This window comes from Eleutherodactylus coqui, chromosome 1 (assembly GCF_035609145.1).
Source record: "Eleutherodactylus coqui strain aEleCoq1 chromosome 1, aEleCoq1.hap1, whole genome shotgun sequence".
Lineage (NCBI taxonomy): Eukaryota > Metazoa > Chordata > Amphibia > Anura > Eleutherodactylidae > Eleutherodactylus > Eleutherodactylus coqui.
The window spans coordinates 33,124,242-33,142,497 of record NC_089837.1 but is presented as its reverse complement, the minus strand read 5'-3'; the positions used below and the strand labels follow the sequence as shown (position 1 = coordinate 33,142,497).

Sequence of the window (18,256 nt, the reverse complement as noted above, 5' to 3'; positions counted from 1 at the left end):
AAGGTTCAGTTTGATCGGTTCACCAAACTTCAGCAGAAAGTTTCTCTTCTTCTTCCTCTTCTTTCTATTCCTCTTCCTTTTCCTCTCCTTCCTCCTCTGCCTCAGTTGACTTGTAGCACTGTGGTCCTGGGCTTTAAATCTGACCAAGGACAACATTTGTATGGAGGTTGCATGAATGTTTGTAGAAACCCACTCAAACATCCAGGCAGATGTTGTCCTTGGTCCGATTTAAAGCCCAGGATCACAGTGCTACAAGGCAACAGTGCTGACCACTGAGAGGAGAAAGAATTTTAATGGTTTCCCCGAGACAAACTGTCCGAGGTTCAGGTTTCACACCAAACTGAACTTTTAGCAAAATTCAACTCAAAACAGGGTTTGACCGTTTTGGTTCACTCAACTCTAACCAGGACCAAACCCATCTAATAACTGATAGCAGTCCCACTGGACCCAATCGACCATTACTTACATTTCCATAATCTAGCAATGATGGATCAGTCTCAAGTGTCTCCCAAGCATTCCAGGCTTGGCTGGTGGGTTGCACTCTTAAGATGGACCATATGACTTAAATTAAGATCAACCACCAGGAAGGGGTGCGGCAGCCATGTTTCTTGATATGAAACATGAGTGAGGGCATTCTGGTCCTACTCAGCTCCTAAGGGGCAAACGCAAGGTGCAAGAGGGCATTTGGTCTACCAAGTAGAATAAAGCAGAAGCCAATGGCATAAGCGCAAATCGATGCAGCTGAAGAAACAAGAGATGGCAATACCGGACTGGCTTTAATTGACCACCTCCCTGACATGGCATGCTTCCAACAAAGCACCTACAGTGTTACTAACCAAGCATTGGAATTGTATATATTGAACTGTCAGCGTTAGGTCATTCCTACTGAGGTGCCCTTCGACTCTCACCGGATTTTATGTAGCGACCGGTAGTTCCCTAGTTTATAACTCCATCCTCCTTTGCTAAAGTAGGTTCCCATGCTTGAAGCAAGTTCTTCCCCATTGGATAAGCGCACCTGCTTCGCACGCCCACCCTCGGACCTGAGCCCACTATACACTTTGGCCGTTACAAAAGCAATGGTCATCAGAAATGGTCAAAATCAGCCATTTCAAATTAAAGGAGACATATAAACTCACGCATATAAACCAATAGGACCTGCACCTATCCCTGGTTCTAGCCCCCACCAGTCCTGGTTTGGGTGAGTATGGTGGCCGGGTATTTCGGGAGTTATGGAAACAGTTGAGCAGGCTGCGCTTCACTGTGTCTATAACTCCTATAAAACTGAATGAGAGTTATGGAAACAGTGTGGGACAGCCCGCTCGGCTGATTCCATCACTCCTACCCTCCATCTGCATAAAGCCAGACCTGGTGCACAGTGGGCCAAACCAAGAAATGGGTGTGGGTTCCAGAGATGGGACATGCACATACTTCCACATACTCCAACACCTCCCATCCTAAACCTGTGCGATTAATCCAAGCTCCGGTCTTAATACAGCAGCACACATGGCAGGCAGACGTCTCCACAACTACTGTATATACAATTAGTGCGTCCCTCTCCGGGAATTCTGCGCTCCTGGCACAACTCCAATATTTACATTTTGCTTCCATTAATTCATCAGTCTCGGCACAGACATCGCAGAACTCCACAAAGATGGAGCTAAGATGTCCACATAAAACCTCCGGGACTGTAATGGAGCTGGGCAGTAAAAGATCGGATCACGGCACACCTGCGCCTAGTCAATGGGCTGTAATCATGTCATTAGCACGTTGTCACCGACCTAAAGAGGGAGGACAAGAGGTCTACTGAGGGAGGCTAAACACAGTTATTTAGTGGTCGCTCAATACTTCACCTGTAATAACACTAACTAGAGATCAGCTAGAGCGAATAAGCAGAAAGAAAACGGTAACATGAAGCCTGTTGTGTTCGATTATTACAATATATTCATCCCAAGGACAGTATTATAGTAGTTATATTCTTGTACATAGAAGCAGTATTATAGTAGTTATATTCTTGTACATAGGGGCAGTATTATAGTAGTTATATTCTTCTACATAGGGGGCAGTATTATAGTAGTTATATTCTTGTACATAGGGGGCAGTATTATAGTAGTTATATTCTTGTACATAGGGGGCAGTATTATAGTAGTTATATTCTTGTACATAGGAGGCAGTATTACAGTAGTTATATTCTTGTACATAGGGGGCAGTATTATAGTAGTTATATTCTTGTACATAGGAGGCAGTATTATAGTAGTTATATTCTTGTACATAGGGGGCAGTATTATAGTAGTTATATTCTTGTACATAGGGGGCAGTATTATAGTAGTTATATTCTTGTACATAGGGGGCAGTATTATAGTAGTTATATTCTTCTACATAGGGGGCAGTATTATAGTAGTTATATTCTTGTACATAGGGGGCAGTATTATAGTAGTTATATTCTTCTACATAGGGGGCAGTATTATAGTAGTTATATTCTTGCACATAGGGGACAGTATTATAGTAGTTATATTCTTGTACATAGGGGGCAGTATTATTGTAGTTATATTCTTGTACATAGGGGGCAGTATTATAGTAGTTATATTCTTGTACATGGGAGCAATATTATAGTAGTTATATTTTTGTACATAGGGGAGCAGTATTATAGTAGTTATATTTTTGTACATAGCGGGCAGTATTATAGTAGTTATATTCTTGTACATAGGAGGCAGCATTATAGTAGCTATATTCTTGTACATAGGGGGCAGTATTATAGTAGTTATATTCTTGTATATAGGGGGCAGTATTATAGTAGTTATATTCTTGTATATAGGGGGCAGTATTATAGTAGTTATATTCTTGTACATAGGGGGCAGTATTATAGTAGTTATATTCTTGTACATAGGGGGCAGTATTATAGTAGTTATATTCTTGTACTTAGGAGCAGTATTATAGTAGTTATATTCTTGTACATAGGAGCAGTATTATAGTAGTTATATTCTTCTACATAGGGGGCAGTATTATAGTAGTTATATTCTTCTACATAGGGGGCAGTATTATAGTAGTTATATTCTTGTACATAGGGGGCAGTATTATTGTAGTTATATTCTTGTACATAGGGGGCAGTATTATAGTAGTTATATTCTTGTACATGGGAGCAATATTATAGTAGTTATATTTTTGTACATAGGGGAGCAGTATTATAGTAGTTATATTTTTGTACATAGCGGGCAGTATTATAGTAGTTATATTCTTGTACATAGGAGGCAGCATTATAGTAGCTATATTCTTGTACATAGGGGGCAGTATTATAGTAGTTATATTCTTGTATATAGGGGGCAGTATTATAGTAGTTATATTCTTGTATATAGGGGGCAGTATTATAGTAGTTATATTCTTGTACATAGGGGGCAGTATTATAGTAGTTATATTCTTGTACATAGGGGGCAGTATTATAGTAGTTATATTCTTGTACTTAGGAGCAGTATTATAGTAGTTATATTCTTGTACATAGGAGCAGTATTATAGTAGTTATATTCTTGTACATAGGGGGCAGTATTATAGTAGTTATATTCTTCTACATAGGGGGCAGTATTATAGTAGTTATATTCTTGTACATAGGGGGCAGTATTATAGTAGTTATATTCTTCTACATAGGGGGCAGTATTATAGTAGTTATATTCTTGTACATAGGGGGCAGTATTATAATAGTTATATTCTTGCACATAGGGGACAGTATTATAGTAGTTATATTCTTGTACATAGGGGGCAGTATTATTGTAGTTATATTCTTGTACATAGGGGGCAGTATTATAGTAGTTATATTCTTGTACATGGGAGCAATATTATAGTAGTTATATTTTTGTACATAGGGGAGCAGTATTATAGTAGTTATATTTTTGTACATAGCGGGCAGTATTATAGTAGTTATATTCTTGTACATAGGAGGCAGCATTATAGTAGCTATATTCTTGTACATAGGGGGCAGTATTATAGTAGTTATATTCTTGTATATAGGGGGCAGTATTATAGTAGTTATATTCTTGTATATAGGGGGCAGTATTATAGTAGTTATATTCTTGTACATAGGGGGCAGTATTATAGTAGTTATATTCTTGTACATAGGGGGCAGTATTATAGTAGTTATATTCTTGTACTTAGGAGCAGTATTATAGTAGTTATATTCTTGTACATAGGAGCAGTATTATAGTAGTTATATTCTTGTACATAGGGGGCAGTATTATAGTAGTTATATTCTTGTACTTAGGAGCAGTATTATAGTAGTTATATTCTTGTACATAGGAGCAGTATTCTAGTAGTTATATTCTTGTACATAGGGGGCAGTATTATAGTAGTTATATTCTTGTACATAGGGGGCAGTATTATAGTAGTTATATTCTTGTACATAGGGGGCAGTATTATAGTAGTTATATTCTTGTACATAGGGGGCAGTATTATAGTAGTTATATTCTTGTACATAGGAGCAGTATTATAGTAGTTATATTCTTGTACATAGTGGGCAGTATTATAGTAGTTATATTCTTGTACTTAGGAGCAGTATTATAGTAGTTATATTCTTGTACATAGTGGGCAGTATTATAGTAGTTATATTCTTGTACGTAGTGGGCAGTATTATAGTAGTTATATTCTTGTACATAGGAGCAGTATTATAGTAGTTATATTCGTGTACATAGGGGCAGTATTATAGTAGTTATATTCTTGTACATAGGTGGCAGTATTATAGTAGATATATTCTTGTACATAGGTGGCAGTATTATAGTAGATATATTCTTGTACATAGGAGGCAGTATTATAGTAGATATATTCTTGTACCTAGGGGCAGTATTATAGTAGTTATATTCTTGTACATAGGGGGCAGTATTATGGTAGTTATATTTTTGTACATAGGGGCAGTATTATAGTATTTATATTTTTGTGCATAGGGGGTAGTATTATAGTAGTTATATTCTTGTACATAGGGGGCAGTATTATATTAGTTATATTCTTGTACATAGGGGGCAGTATTATAGTAGTTATATTCTCGTACATAGGAGCAGTATTATAGTAGTTATATTCTTGTACATAGGTGGCAGTATTATAGTAGATATATTCTTGTACATAGGGGGCAGTATTAAAGTAGATATATTCTTGTACATAGGGGCAGTATTATAGTAGGTATATTCTTGTACAGAGGGGGAAATATTATAGTAGTTATATTCTTGTACATAGGCGGCAGTATTATAGTAGTTATATTCTTGCACATAGGAGCAGTAATATAGTAGTTATATTCTTGTACATATGGGGCAGTATTATAGTAGTTATATTCTTGTACATAGGTGGCAGTATTATAGTAGTTATATTCTTGTACGTAGTGGGCAGTATTATAGTAGTTATATTCTTGTACATAGGGGCAGTATTATAGTAGTTATATTCTTGTATATAGGAGCAGTATTATAGTAGTTATATTCTTGCACATAGGAGCAGTAATATAGTAGTTATATTCTTGTACATATGGGGCAGTATTATACTTTTTATATTCTTGTACATAGGGGACAGTATTATAGTAGTTATATTCTTGTACATAGGGAGCAGTATTATAGTAGTTATATTCTTGTACATAGGGGGCAGTATTATTGTAGTAATATTGTTGCACATAGGGGGCAGTATTATAGTAGTTATATTCTTGTACATAGGAGCAGTATTATAGTAGTTATATTCTTGTACATAGGAGCAGTATTATAGTAGTTATATTCTTGTACATAGGGGGCAGTATTATAGTAGTTATATTCTTGTACATAGGGGGCAGTATTATAGTAGTTATATTCTTGTACATAGGGGGTAGTATTATAGTAGTTATATTCTTGTACATAGGAGCAGTATTATAGTAGTTGTATTCTTGTACATAGGGGGCAGTATTTAGGTAGTTATATTATTGTACATAGGGGGCAGCATTATAGTAGTTATATTCTTGTACAGAGGGGGCAGTATTATAGTACTTATATTCTTGTGCATAGGGGGCAGTATTATAGTACTTATATTCTTGTACATAGGGAGCAGTATTATAGTATTTATATTCTTGTGCATAGGGGGCAGTATTATAGTAGTTATATTCTTATACATAGGGGGCAGTATTATAGTAGTTATATTCTTGTACATAGGGGGCAGTATTATAGTAGTTATATTCTTGTACGTAGGGGGCAGTATAATAGTAGTTATATTCTTGTACGTAGGGGGCAGTATAATAGTGGTTATATTCTTGTACATAGGGGGCAGTATTATAGTAGTTATATTCTTGTACATAGGAGGCAGTATTATAGTAGTTATATTCTTGTACATAGGGGGCAGTATTATAGTAGTTCTATTCTTGTGCATAGGGGGCGGTATTATAGTAGTTATATTCTTTTACATAGGAGCAGTATTATAGTAGTTATATTCTTGTACATAGGGGGCAGTATTATAGTAGTTATATTCTTGTACATAGGAGCAGTATTATAGTATATTGTTGTTATTCTGCACTTATCTATAGGATTTGCAGTTTTCTATTTACTATCCCAAGATGGAACAGTGTAATTCCCCTCTTATATTTTCACCTGTGCTATTACTCTGGATCCATCAATGAGATACACATTCTCAGATATGATTGGGGGTATCATTGAGCGCAGTATGTATGAATTAATGTGAAAACATTGTAACCCATCACGGAGTTAATTCAGCGTTTTCAGCTGCGTAGCATTCCTTATTTCTCTGTGAATGCTCAAATTGAATATCACAGCGGGAGGTGAGAACGTGTCGGATATTACCAAGAACGGTTCCTTTGCATTGAGGGCAGCCATTCTCCCATCTGTACGGGTATAAACTCCAAGCCTATATTTACACATAGTGACAGTAAACACAATTTCCTGAGATTGTTTTGCCGTTCATCACCCCTTTCTTCAACAGTCTGGAGGTGTTTTATTGCTCTTTGTATTCAAATATGGAGTATTTTATGATTTTCTAAATCTTGAAAACTTTATGACACAGTGGTGCGAAGGATTTGTGACCGCATGACGGCCCTCACACATCAAAGAGCCTTGGCAGCCCTTCGGCTTCTCATAGATAGGTGGTTCTCTGCAGGTCTTACTCCGTCCCAATGATTGAGTGCCTTTAGTTGCTACTACTGATGAGCGAGCATTGCCTTTAGCGAGTACCTGCCCGCTCGGAGGAGAGCGGGGAGGAACGGAGGGGAGATCTCTCTCTCCCTCTCTCTCCCCCCTGCTGACAGCCGCAACTCACCGCTCCCCCGCGGCGGCACCCGAACCTTCTCTGCCGAGTGGGGAGATACTCGCCAAGGACCATGCTCGATCGAGCAATTGTCCTTAGCGAGTATGCTCGCTCATCTCTAGTTGCTACCCATCTGTTTATATATGTACACTAAACGGCCCCTTCATTAGAGCCCCCGGCTGTCTCACTACTTGCACTTTCCTGAATGGCAATTATTTCCCCGTGACCCAGAAGTGCGGCACAAAATCACGTGACAAGTTTTCTGTGATCAGTTTCAGTGTGAATCCACATTAGATCAGAAAATCCCGCGATCTGAGTGATTCCAATGAGGCCGGGTCATCGGGGCTAGACTAGCCGGGGCCGGGATGTCACTGCCAACCGTGGGGGTTCCTCTCATATAACGGTGCGGAGAGTATACAGAGAATGGCGCGATCGAGGAAAACATCCAGGATTTTGTGAATAGAAACCAACTCCTCACTGAAAGGGGTCAGAGGAGGATGTGAGGAATCAATCTGATGAGCAAAAGCTGCTGCACAGTCCATAGCAGCCAAATACAACACTGGAGCTCCATCTAACATGTCCGAACATGCAACTCGCCGTTCCTTCGCACGGATGGGTATAACAGCAGACGACCAGTTCCAGCATCATTGTGTCTAAGAGGAATAGAAAGGAGAGCCTCCAGCGGGCAAAAGAGACCAACAATTGTATCACTGAGCAGCGGAAAAACATCTCCTGGTCAGATGGACCCAGATTTCTGTTGCCCCATGCTGATGGGAAGGCAGAATTTGGCACAAGCAGCATGAAGTGATGACCCCTTCCTGTCAGCCGGTCAGAACATGTCAGCACCTCCATCTAATCTGCAGCAACTACAAGAAGCTTCCTGTCCGCAGGGGCCGATATTCCTGCAGGACGATTTCCTCACCAAGTGGGATCCACACCGCGATGAACTGCTGCAGCTCTGAAGACTAAAGAAGTTCCAACGCTCCACTAGATGGGGGTCTCTCATATAGTGGCCATTTTTGATCCATATATATGTATAATGAATGGCCGCTATATATATGCAGATGAGTATTACAGGCGCCGCTATTCATTCCCCTCTTCTCGCAGCTGTATGATTTCATTGCCGAGGCCAAGAGTTCACCGGCGGCTCCGTTCTTCGTTTCCCTTAATGTGTTTGACTATAAAGCATGATGAGGATACGAGAAGGTGCGGCTGTGATACATCATAATGGGAGCTGAGCGAGATATTATCCGTCCGTTCAGCGAGAGACATCTGCCTGGTAACGGCGTAATATTAACACCGCGTTCACATTTCAGCCTTTTATTATATCTGGTAGAGGAATTGTTCCTCGCAGCAGACGTTACTAATGCCGGCGGCGCTTCAACCAAGGAGCGAGCGCCATCCAAGTCTGCTGTGTCTTCTCACCCACAGCAGCAGCCGCTGAGGGTCCTCGTGCCGCCTGGATGCTGGTGCTGCAGTCGCTTTGGCGCTGCAAATCCTGAGGTGCGCAATTTAACCCCTTAGTGACTGGCCGATTTTCTAACTTAACCCCTTAAGGATGTTGCCCCCTTTTTTTCCATTTTCGCTTTTTCCTCCCCCCTTTTAAGAACTCCTAACTGTTTTATTTCCCCCTCGAGGTAGATGTCTACAGGTTTCCGGGACGAGTTGCATTTTTCAATAGTACTATTTAATGAATTGAGAAACTTCAAAAATATTCTAAGTGGAGAGAAAGGAAAGGAAACCAAAGCGAAGTTCCGCCATCTTTGGGTGCGTCTTGTTTCTACACACTGCAACAAAAATGACCTGATAACTGTATTTATGGGTCAGTGCGATGACTACCATACCAAATTATATCGCTTTTTTTTTTTTGCTGTACTACTTTGATTTTTTTTTTAAAGATATTTAATTTTTTTAAATTATTTTCTGCCGCCATCAGCTGCGCGCAAAAACATTTTTTTTCCCCGTCGTCATAGTTGTGTGAGGGCTCATTTTGTGCAGGATGTCCTGTAGATTTCGGAATAGATACAACTGTTTGATCGCTTTTTATTACGTTTTTTTGTTGGAGACGGGCTGATCAAAAGAGCTCAATTCTGGCGTTCTTTTTATTTTTTTTTCTGACGACGTTCACTGTGGGGGGTAAATAATGCGTTACTTTGATAAATCGGACTTTTACGGATGCAGCGATACCAAACATGTATTTTTGTAGTATTTTGATTATTTTTATAAATATGGCAAAAGCTTTTTTTTGTAAACTTTTATAACTTTTTATTTTTTTAATTATTGGTAAAACTTTTTAAAACTTATTTTTGCTTTTTATTTAAGTCCCCAGAGGGGACAACAACCTGCGATGCTTTGATTGTTCCTGCAGTATGATTTAATGCCATAGTCTTTCAGAAGACCCCCAGCTGCCATGACAGCCGCACAGTAACCTGCGATCTTATCACGGGGGGCAGTGTGGGATCCCCAAACATGATCGGGGCATTTAAATGCCGCTGTCAGAATTGATGAAGGTTAACAGCTCTGATGCCCGGCTTATCAGAGCGGTTGCGGGCGGATGTCAGCTGTAAGAAGCAGCCGGCACCCGCAGCTGCTGGACGTGACTGTTGTAGTTTTTAATGGCACCAGCCTGAGGTACAATCACTTCCAGATTGCTTCTTATTACAGTTTTTCGAAGCCCAGAAAAAAAAAAAAAAATAGCAATTCTGACATTCCTTTTTAAATTTGTACAACTTTCACCATGTGAGATAAATACAATATTTTCATTGCCCGGATCGTTCTGAACGCGGTTATATCTATTATGTGCTGCTTTTTAAAAACTATTTAGATATTTTATCAATTTAAAAACTTTTTTTGTGGGGAAATATGTGCATTTCTTTAACTGGATTTTTTAAATAAACTTTATGGAATTTTTTTGGCATATTTTTCTTAGTCCATCGAGAAGACTTGAAGATGTGATCGTTCGATCGCTAGGATATTACACTGCATTACTTATGTAGTGCATTCTACTAAGCCTATGACACTAGACGATTAGACTCTGCAGGAGGCGGGGCCTATTAGGATGAGTTACATTGCAGACATGGAGGCCTTTGTCAGGTCATTGGTACATTGCAATAGTATTGTGGGATGCTGATGGGTGACATGCTTACATGCTGCAGTTGCTATTGATTGTGGCATATAAGGGGTTAAACTGTTAGGATTCTCTGTCCCGGGCTGTTAGAGCAGGAGCCAGGCTGTCAGAAGTCAGCCAAGCCACGGCTCTAAAAATATGCAGGTGTAAAGCCCATTATGAGGTCAGTAAAAAGGTGTATTGGCCGTCACTAAGGGGTTAAAGAATTTGATGCATTTTTCACCCTAAAACCCTTCATGGATTTATATTCAGATTCCCAGATCCCAGTCGCCAGGCAAAGTTTCCATTTAAAGGGGTTGTCTCGCGAAAGCAAGTGGGGTTATACACTTCCGTATGGCCATATTAATGCACTTTGTAATATACATCGTGCATTAAATATGAGCCATACAGAAGTTATTCACTTACCTGCTCCGTTGCTAGCGTCCCCGTCTCCATGGTTCCGTCTAAATTCCCTGGCAGCTTGCTTTTTTAGACGCGCTTGCGCAGTCCGGTCTTCTCCATTCAGCACGAGCCGCTTCAGTGTGCTCCCCGCTACAGCTCTTCTGCGCATGCGCAGACGAGCTGTCACTGCTCGGGAGCGCGCTACAGCGGCCATTCTGTACCATCCTCTGTTAGAGGAAGGTGCAGAAAGTGGAGCTGCCCAGCGGAGAAGCCCAGCCCAGCCCAGCAGCCCCGAGAAGCTGGGCCGGGGGGGGCTGCCGCTGCGCCGGGGGGGGGGGCTGCCGCTGTGATGGGGGAACTAGCGCTAGGCCGGGGGGGCTGTCGCTGCGATGGGGGGGCTGTCGCTAGGCCGGGGGGGGGCTGCCGCTGCGATGGGGGGGCTGTCGCTAGGCCGGGGGGGGCTGTCGCTGCGATGGGGGGGCTGTCGCTAGGCCGGGGGGGCTGCCGCTGCGATGGGGGGGCTGTCGCTAGGCCGGGGGGGGGGGGCTGCCGCTGCGATGGGGGGGCTGTCGCTAGGCCGGGGGGGGGCTGCCGCTGCGATGGGGGGGCTGTCGCTAGGCCGGGGGGGGGGCTGTCGCTGCGATGGGGGGGCTGTCGCTAGGCCGGGGGGGGCTGCCGCTGCGATGGGGGGGCTGTCGCTAGGCCGGGGGGGGGCTGTCGCTGCGATGGGGGGGCTGTCGCTAGGCCGGGGGGGCTGTCGCTGCGATGGGGGGGCTGTCGCTAGGCCGGGGGGGCTGTCGCTGCGATGGGGGGCTGTCGCTAGGCCGGGGGGGGCTGCCGCTAGGCCGGGGGAACTAGCGCTGGGCTCCGGAACCTAGCGCTGGGCTCCGGGGCCTTCACCTGGGCTGAGGGTCTAGCGCTGGGGAGCCGGGGGCTAGCGCCGGTTTCCTGCTGCCTGGCGGTGGGCGTCTGGTCGGCGGCTGCGATGCGTCCGGTTGCCATGGAGACACAGCTGGCGGCGTCTCGGGAGCGCGCACGTCGGGCTGCAGCGAGCGACGGGGAAAGAGCCGGCGGCCATCTTGAGGAAACTTTTATAAGTTGCTGAAACGCTGGAACGGTAAGTACGAACCAGCTAGAAATGTCATTTACAGGGGGGCTTAGTAATGTGTACTTAATGGGGGGGACTGGGCAAAAAAAAAAATTTAACTGCTTCCTCGAGACATCTCCTTTAAGTGAATGGGTGCAATACCAATCCTAGCCACTGCAGTGGGTACGGCGCTGTCTACTTTCTGCAGAAATCAGCTTAGCACATGAGCAAACCAGCCTGGGAGACAGACAACTGGGGGGCGAATCCCTGTTGATCTATACATAGGCAATCAATAGTTTATAACTGGACAACCCCTTTAAGGCGGGTAATTTCCCAGGCACAACTCTTACCCTGAATCAAAGGCTCCACCTAGGATAGTGATGGCGAACCTTTTAGAGACCGAGCGCCCAAACTGCAACCCAAAACACACGTATTTAGGGCTTATCACAACGTATTTTACCTCCCTGTCTTTATAATAAGGACAGGGCTGTTTTAAAATAGAGTACAGATTTTGACTGCTTACACTGAGGACATTCTGCAGCACCTCTGCCATGTATAAACATACCCCAGTAGTAATAGTGACCCCCACAGTGGCTTCAGTACTAATAGTGGCCTCAGCAGTAATAGTGAACCCCTCAGTAGTAATAGTGACCTCCACAGTAGCCAAAGTAATAATAGTAACCCGCACAGTGGCTTCAGTAGTAAGTGTCCCCCGCAGTGGCCCTCAATAGTAATAATGTCCCCCGCAGTGTCCTCAGTAACAATAGTGACCCTCACAGTAGTAATAGTGTCCCCCACAGTATCCGCAGTAGTAATAGTAACCCCCACAGTGGCCCCAGTAGTAATAGTGTCCCCCGCAGTGGCCCTCAATAGTAATAGTGTCCCCCGCAGTGTCCTTAGTAACAATAGTGACCCTTACAGTAGTAATGGTGTCCCCCACAGTATCCCCAGTAGTAATAGTAACCCCCACAGTGGCCCCAGTAGAAATAGTGACCCCCCCACAGTAGCCTGAGTAGTAATAGTGTTCCCCACAGTGTTCTCTGTAGTATTAGGGACCCCCACAGTTGCCCCAGTAGTTATAGTGACCCCCTCAGCAGCCTCAGCAGTATTAGTGACCACCCCACAGTGGCATAAATAATAATAGTGACCCCCACAGCAGCCCCAGCAGTAATAATGCCCTCGTAGTAGCCCCAGTAGTAATAGTTACCCCCACAGTAGCCCCAGTAGTAATAGTATCCTCTATATCAGCCCCAGTAGTAATAGTACCCCACAGAGACCCTCTGCTCTGTTGCAAACGTCAGTGTGTGAGTGTGGACGCCTCCTCTGCTCTCGCAAAACCAAGGAGGAGACGTCAGGGAAGGAGGATCCTGGGTGCATATTGGTGTCAAGGTGTGTGGCTGGGATCAGCTCCGCTAGCAGCGCCGCTGAGTGAATACTGGATGGGAAGCTGCGGCACCCCAGCCAGTATTCACTACCGTATTGAGCAGCCGCCAGTGCTTGTGCCAGCAGAGAGGGCTCTGTGTGACAGCTCTGGCACACGTGCCATAGGTTCACCACCATTGACCTAGGACATCATCATGTTATAGCAGAGGTAGCTATTTATTAATCATTTGTTTGACCATATTAAACTGCATAATTTAAATTGTTACAAAAGAGACTTGGTTGCTCTTCCTGTCATTCTCTGAATCTCAATTGTTCCTCCTGTCATTATCCGTAATCAGAAAGTTACTACTGAGTCCCCTGGCTCTGTGTCTGGCAACTTCAAGAGTCACATTATGGAATCTTCTCCACCACATGAGGTGGGTGGCAAGAGGATGCCAATAGTACAGTATTCCCAGTACATCTTTAGTACCTCCATAACAGTGCCAGTCACAGTGCCTTCATGACTGTAACATAAACAGTGATAGCCGGCATGCCCCCATAACAGTAACACCCACAGTGACCTCCATACTGCCCCCATAACAGTAACACCCACAGTGACCTCCATACTGCCCCCATAACAGTAACAGCCACAGTGCCTCCTAATAATAGTCATAGCCACAGTATCTCCATAACTGTGCCATTCACAATACCCCCCTTATAGTGACACAGTACAGTCATAGCAATGCCATCCACAACCCCCATAACAGTGCCAACCACAGTGACCCCATAACAGCGACAGCCATAGTACCCCCATAAAAGTAATCTCCACAGTATCTCTAACATTGCCAGCCACAGTGCCTGCATAACACTGTCAGCAATAGTGCCTTCATGACTGCAACATTCACAGCGCCCCATAACAGTGCCAGCCACAGTGTCCCCAAAGAAGAAACATCCACAGTGTTGCCAAACAGTGTCATGCACAGTTTCCCTGTAACAGTCATTAAAGGCCTTGTCCCTCTTCAAACTCTTGCAGGAAGCAGACAGCTCTGTACATTGTGCAGTGGCCGGGGTTGGTACTGCAGGTTGAATCCTACTGAAGTGAATGGGACACCCTCTAATACCTATCTGGGCCACTGCTAAATGTCCGGAGCTGTCTGAAAACAGCTAGAAGTAGGACAATTCTTTTAAGCACCCATAACAAAATTCATCCACAGTAACCCCATAACATTGCCTGCCACAGTGCCCCCATATAGTTAAAGGGGTTTTCCAGGGGGGGCGCTTGCTGTCACTGCCGAACTAAAGCTGGGTCAAAGTGCAAGCTACAGCCCCGACCTCTATGTACTGGCCGGCGCTCGTCATTGCAGGCGCAGCTCTGATTGAGGCCAAGCACAAACTGCCACAATACCCCCCATAACAGCGCCCCCTACAGTTCCCCCATAACAGTACGGTAATATTGGTAGCGGTGGGTTTCTCATCAGGTTTCGTGGACGGTAGTAGTGGAAATCCTGACGTCTCCACCGTGAGATCTGCCCAGACATAACGAGTATTTTAGCAGGTGCTAAGAACCGCCGCCGCATTTATTGACTGGTGACGAATAGTAAAAGTGACGTGAAATAGACATAACGAGAATTCCTCCGGCGTCTTCAGCCTCTCTGGAAGAGGGGAAGATTATCCGTCTCAGACGAGTTGTAACAAAAGGCTCCAGGTTCTACGAGTTCATGAAACGCGCTGCCAGCGCCGCGCTTATGTTATTAGAGATGATTGCTAAAACATACCGAGAGTCAAGAGCTGGAAGTCCCCACGCTGCACCCGGGGGGCATTAAAGACACAGTCACCTGCTATTGACACAACTGCACTAGAGGGCGCTATTGTACCCACAAAACTGCCCCTACAGACCCAATCAGTCATGTGACCCCCTCTGGTGCTCCTAAATGGACAGGGCAATTTGCATACAGCATATTATTACTTATTCTGCACTTTTTTACACTAGTTTAGGTTGCGGCCGGGACTTTCACTAATTTAACCCCTAAGTGACACAACAGTTTTTGGGGGATTTTCATCTCTACTTTTCAAAAGCCATAACTTTTTTTCCACTGACGCGGCCGTATGAGGGCTTGTTTTTTGTGTGGCGAGCTGTAGTTTTTATTGGTGCCATTTTTGGGGTAAATATAATGTATTGTATAGGAGATACATATAATTTTATCGGGGAGGGAGAAAAAAAACATCAATTTTGCCTTTGTTTTTTTCTTACGTGATAATTTTTTTTTCTGTAAGTCGGTACGATTACGACAATGTCAAAAATTATATATTTTTTAGAGTTTTCCACAATGGAAAATCTATATATAGTTTGGATTGCTGAATTCCAAGAACTTATTTATTTTTCCGTGGACGGAGCTCTGTGGGGACGTGTTTTCTGTAGCTATTATTGGTACCCTTTTGGGACACATATGGCGTTTTTTTATTTTTTTTTAATTTTTATTAGGCAAAGAAGGGAAAATGCACAAAAAGAGCTTTTTTTCCTACAGTTTTTAAACATGCATTTTTTTTTACAGTTTAAAAAAAAAAATGTTATGCCCCTGTAAGGGACTTGAACCTGTGACGCTATGATCATGCTGATAATACACTGTAGTACTTCTGTACTGCGATGTATTATTGCTAATAACAGTGATTAGTGGCATAGCAGACCTGGATGCCATTACAACCCATCAGCCCTCCGCGATTATATAGTGGAGGGCTGATTAAGTCACAGAGGGAGCGCCTTAACTCTGTGAACCCTTGATATGCCACAATAAACTTGGCATGCAAGAGGTTAACAATGAGATCAGTGTTCTCAGGGATCCCCACTACGGCAGCAGGAGGTCAGCTGTCAGTCACAGCCCGCGCCTGCTGCAGATGGCGTGGGCTCAGCTTCTCAGCCCGCACCATCCATAGGACTCAAGTTTACATCCATTTGCGGGAATCCCTTCTCGGTCAGGACTGCAGGGCACAGCGGTGTGTTATTTGTGGGGTTACATAGGACTGCAGGTCACATCTACTACATTATCTGTAATTCGAGTTATCACTGTGTTATCTGTGGGGTTACATGGGACTGCAGGTCACATCTACTACATTATCTGTACTAACAGAGTTATCACTGTGTTATCTGTGGGGTTACATGGGACTGCAGGTCACATCTACTACATTATCTGTATTGAGATAGTTAGCACTGTTATCTATGTTACATAGGACTGCAGGTCACATCTACTACATTATCTGTACTAACAGAGTTATCACTGTGTTATCTGTGGGGTTACATGGGACTGCAGGTCACATCTACTACATCATCTGTACTAACAGAGTTATCACTGTGTTATCTGTGGCGTTACATAGGACTGCAGGTCACATCTACTACATTATCTGTACTAACAGAGTTATCACTGTGTTATCTGTGGGGTTACATAGGACTACAGGTCACATCTACTACATTATCTGTACTCAGATAGTTATCACTGTTATCTATGTTACATAGGACTGCGGGTCACATCTACTACATTATCTGTACTTCGAGTTATCACTGTGTTATCTGTGGCGTTACATAGGACTGCAGGTCACATCTACCACATTATCTGTCCTCAGAGAAATATCACTGTGTTATCTGGGGGGTTACATAGGACTGCCAGTCACATCTACATTATCTGTCCTCAGGCAGTTATCACCGTGTTATCTGTGGGGTTACATAGGACTGCAGGTCCCATCTACTTCAGATAGTTATCACTGTTATCTATGTTACGTAGGACTGCTGAGCGCCTACATTCACGTTTTAGGAGGTAATACATATAGTGATTTCTTACCGTTCCTTGGTGCAACGTGCAGAAATCCTGCTGGTTACAGTATACAAGGCATCCCTCGGATAATAGTTGAATATTGAGAGTCAGATATTGGGGGGGACTGCAATTTTTTGTATCCCAAACAGTTGTGTCCTGGTGTGATTGGCCCTCGGGAGCTCCTGCAGATTAGAGGGGTCTCGCACACGGCTGCTCGCTGGATTCAGGATTTGGCTCTCATTGACTCTGCTGAGGAGGAGAACTTGCTGAGATTGAATAGTCTCTTTCTCCGCACTTGGATGGAGATGGCTTTGGTGAATGTACTTAACATCTGTGGAATGCTAATGACTGACAGATGAGAAAGACACAAAGTTCTGGCCACTGGGGAGGAAGTGGCTTTCAAAACTCTGGCCCAAGAGATGCGAAGGCGCCCGTCCCGTACCCCTCGGCCCGCTCCCTCACTGTCCCGTTGGCCTATGTCAATATTATTCCTGAAATAGCTTGAGAGGAGCGGCCGGGGGAAACATCTGGAGGTAGATTACTGCCCCGGCGGGAGGGACAAGCACATTCTGGTTACAGTAGAAGGGTCTGAGCTCATCATACTGACGGCAGCCATGGGAAATATGCCTTTAATTAGGAGTGCAATCAGAGGCGCAAATACTGGAGAAGGCGGCTACTTATGAGCGGTGACAACGGGGTCAGATGGTAAATATCCACGGGGGAAATACAGAAAAAAGTAACCAAAAATAGTAATACAAAATATATCAATGGATGCTGTGAAATAAAAGGTTACATTATGAAAAAGTTATTAAACCTGTACAAAAACGATACAGTTCTGTGTAACAGTTTTAGGCAGGTGTGAAAATAATGCTGCAGAGTAAGAAAGTTCCCAGAAATAGAAGGGTTAATAGTTTATGACTAGAACACAAAGTGACTGAAGAAAGAAGAGATGTAAATCACAGCAGTGTTTGGTCTGACCGCCTCTTGTCTTCAGAAAAGCATCATTCTAGCTACACTTGCACACAGTTTTTGAAAGCACCCGGTAGGGCGGTTGTTCCAGACATCTTGGAGAACTAAACCCAGATCTTCTGTGGATGTCGGCTCGCTCCAATCCTTCTGTCTCTTCATGTAATCCCAGACAGACTGGATGATGTGAGATCAGGGCTCTGTGGGGCCAAATCATCACTTCCAGGATTCCCTGTTCTTCTTTATGCTGAAGATAGTTATTAGTGACATTGGTGGATGTTTGGGGTCATT

At 43.6% G+C, this 18,256-nt stretch overlaps 1 protein-coding gene across 2 annotated transcripts in view; it reads right to left on the bottom strand.

Annotated features, from left to right (window-relative positions):
* LOC136619981 (uncharacterized) overlaps positions 1 to 17,476 on the bottom strand; it is a 74,568-nt gene extending 57,092 nt beyond the window's left edge. The window contains exon 1 of one of the 2 annotated variants that reach the window (XM_066594707.1): positions 17,027 to 17,476. The gene's annotated coding sequence lies outside the window, so the exon portion shown is untranslated. The remainder of the gene's footprint in view (positions 1 to 17,026) is intronic. The other variant, XM_066594714.1, reaches the window with a different exon arrangement.
* Between the last annotated feature and the right edge of the window lie 780 nt (positions 17,477 to 18,256).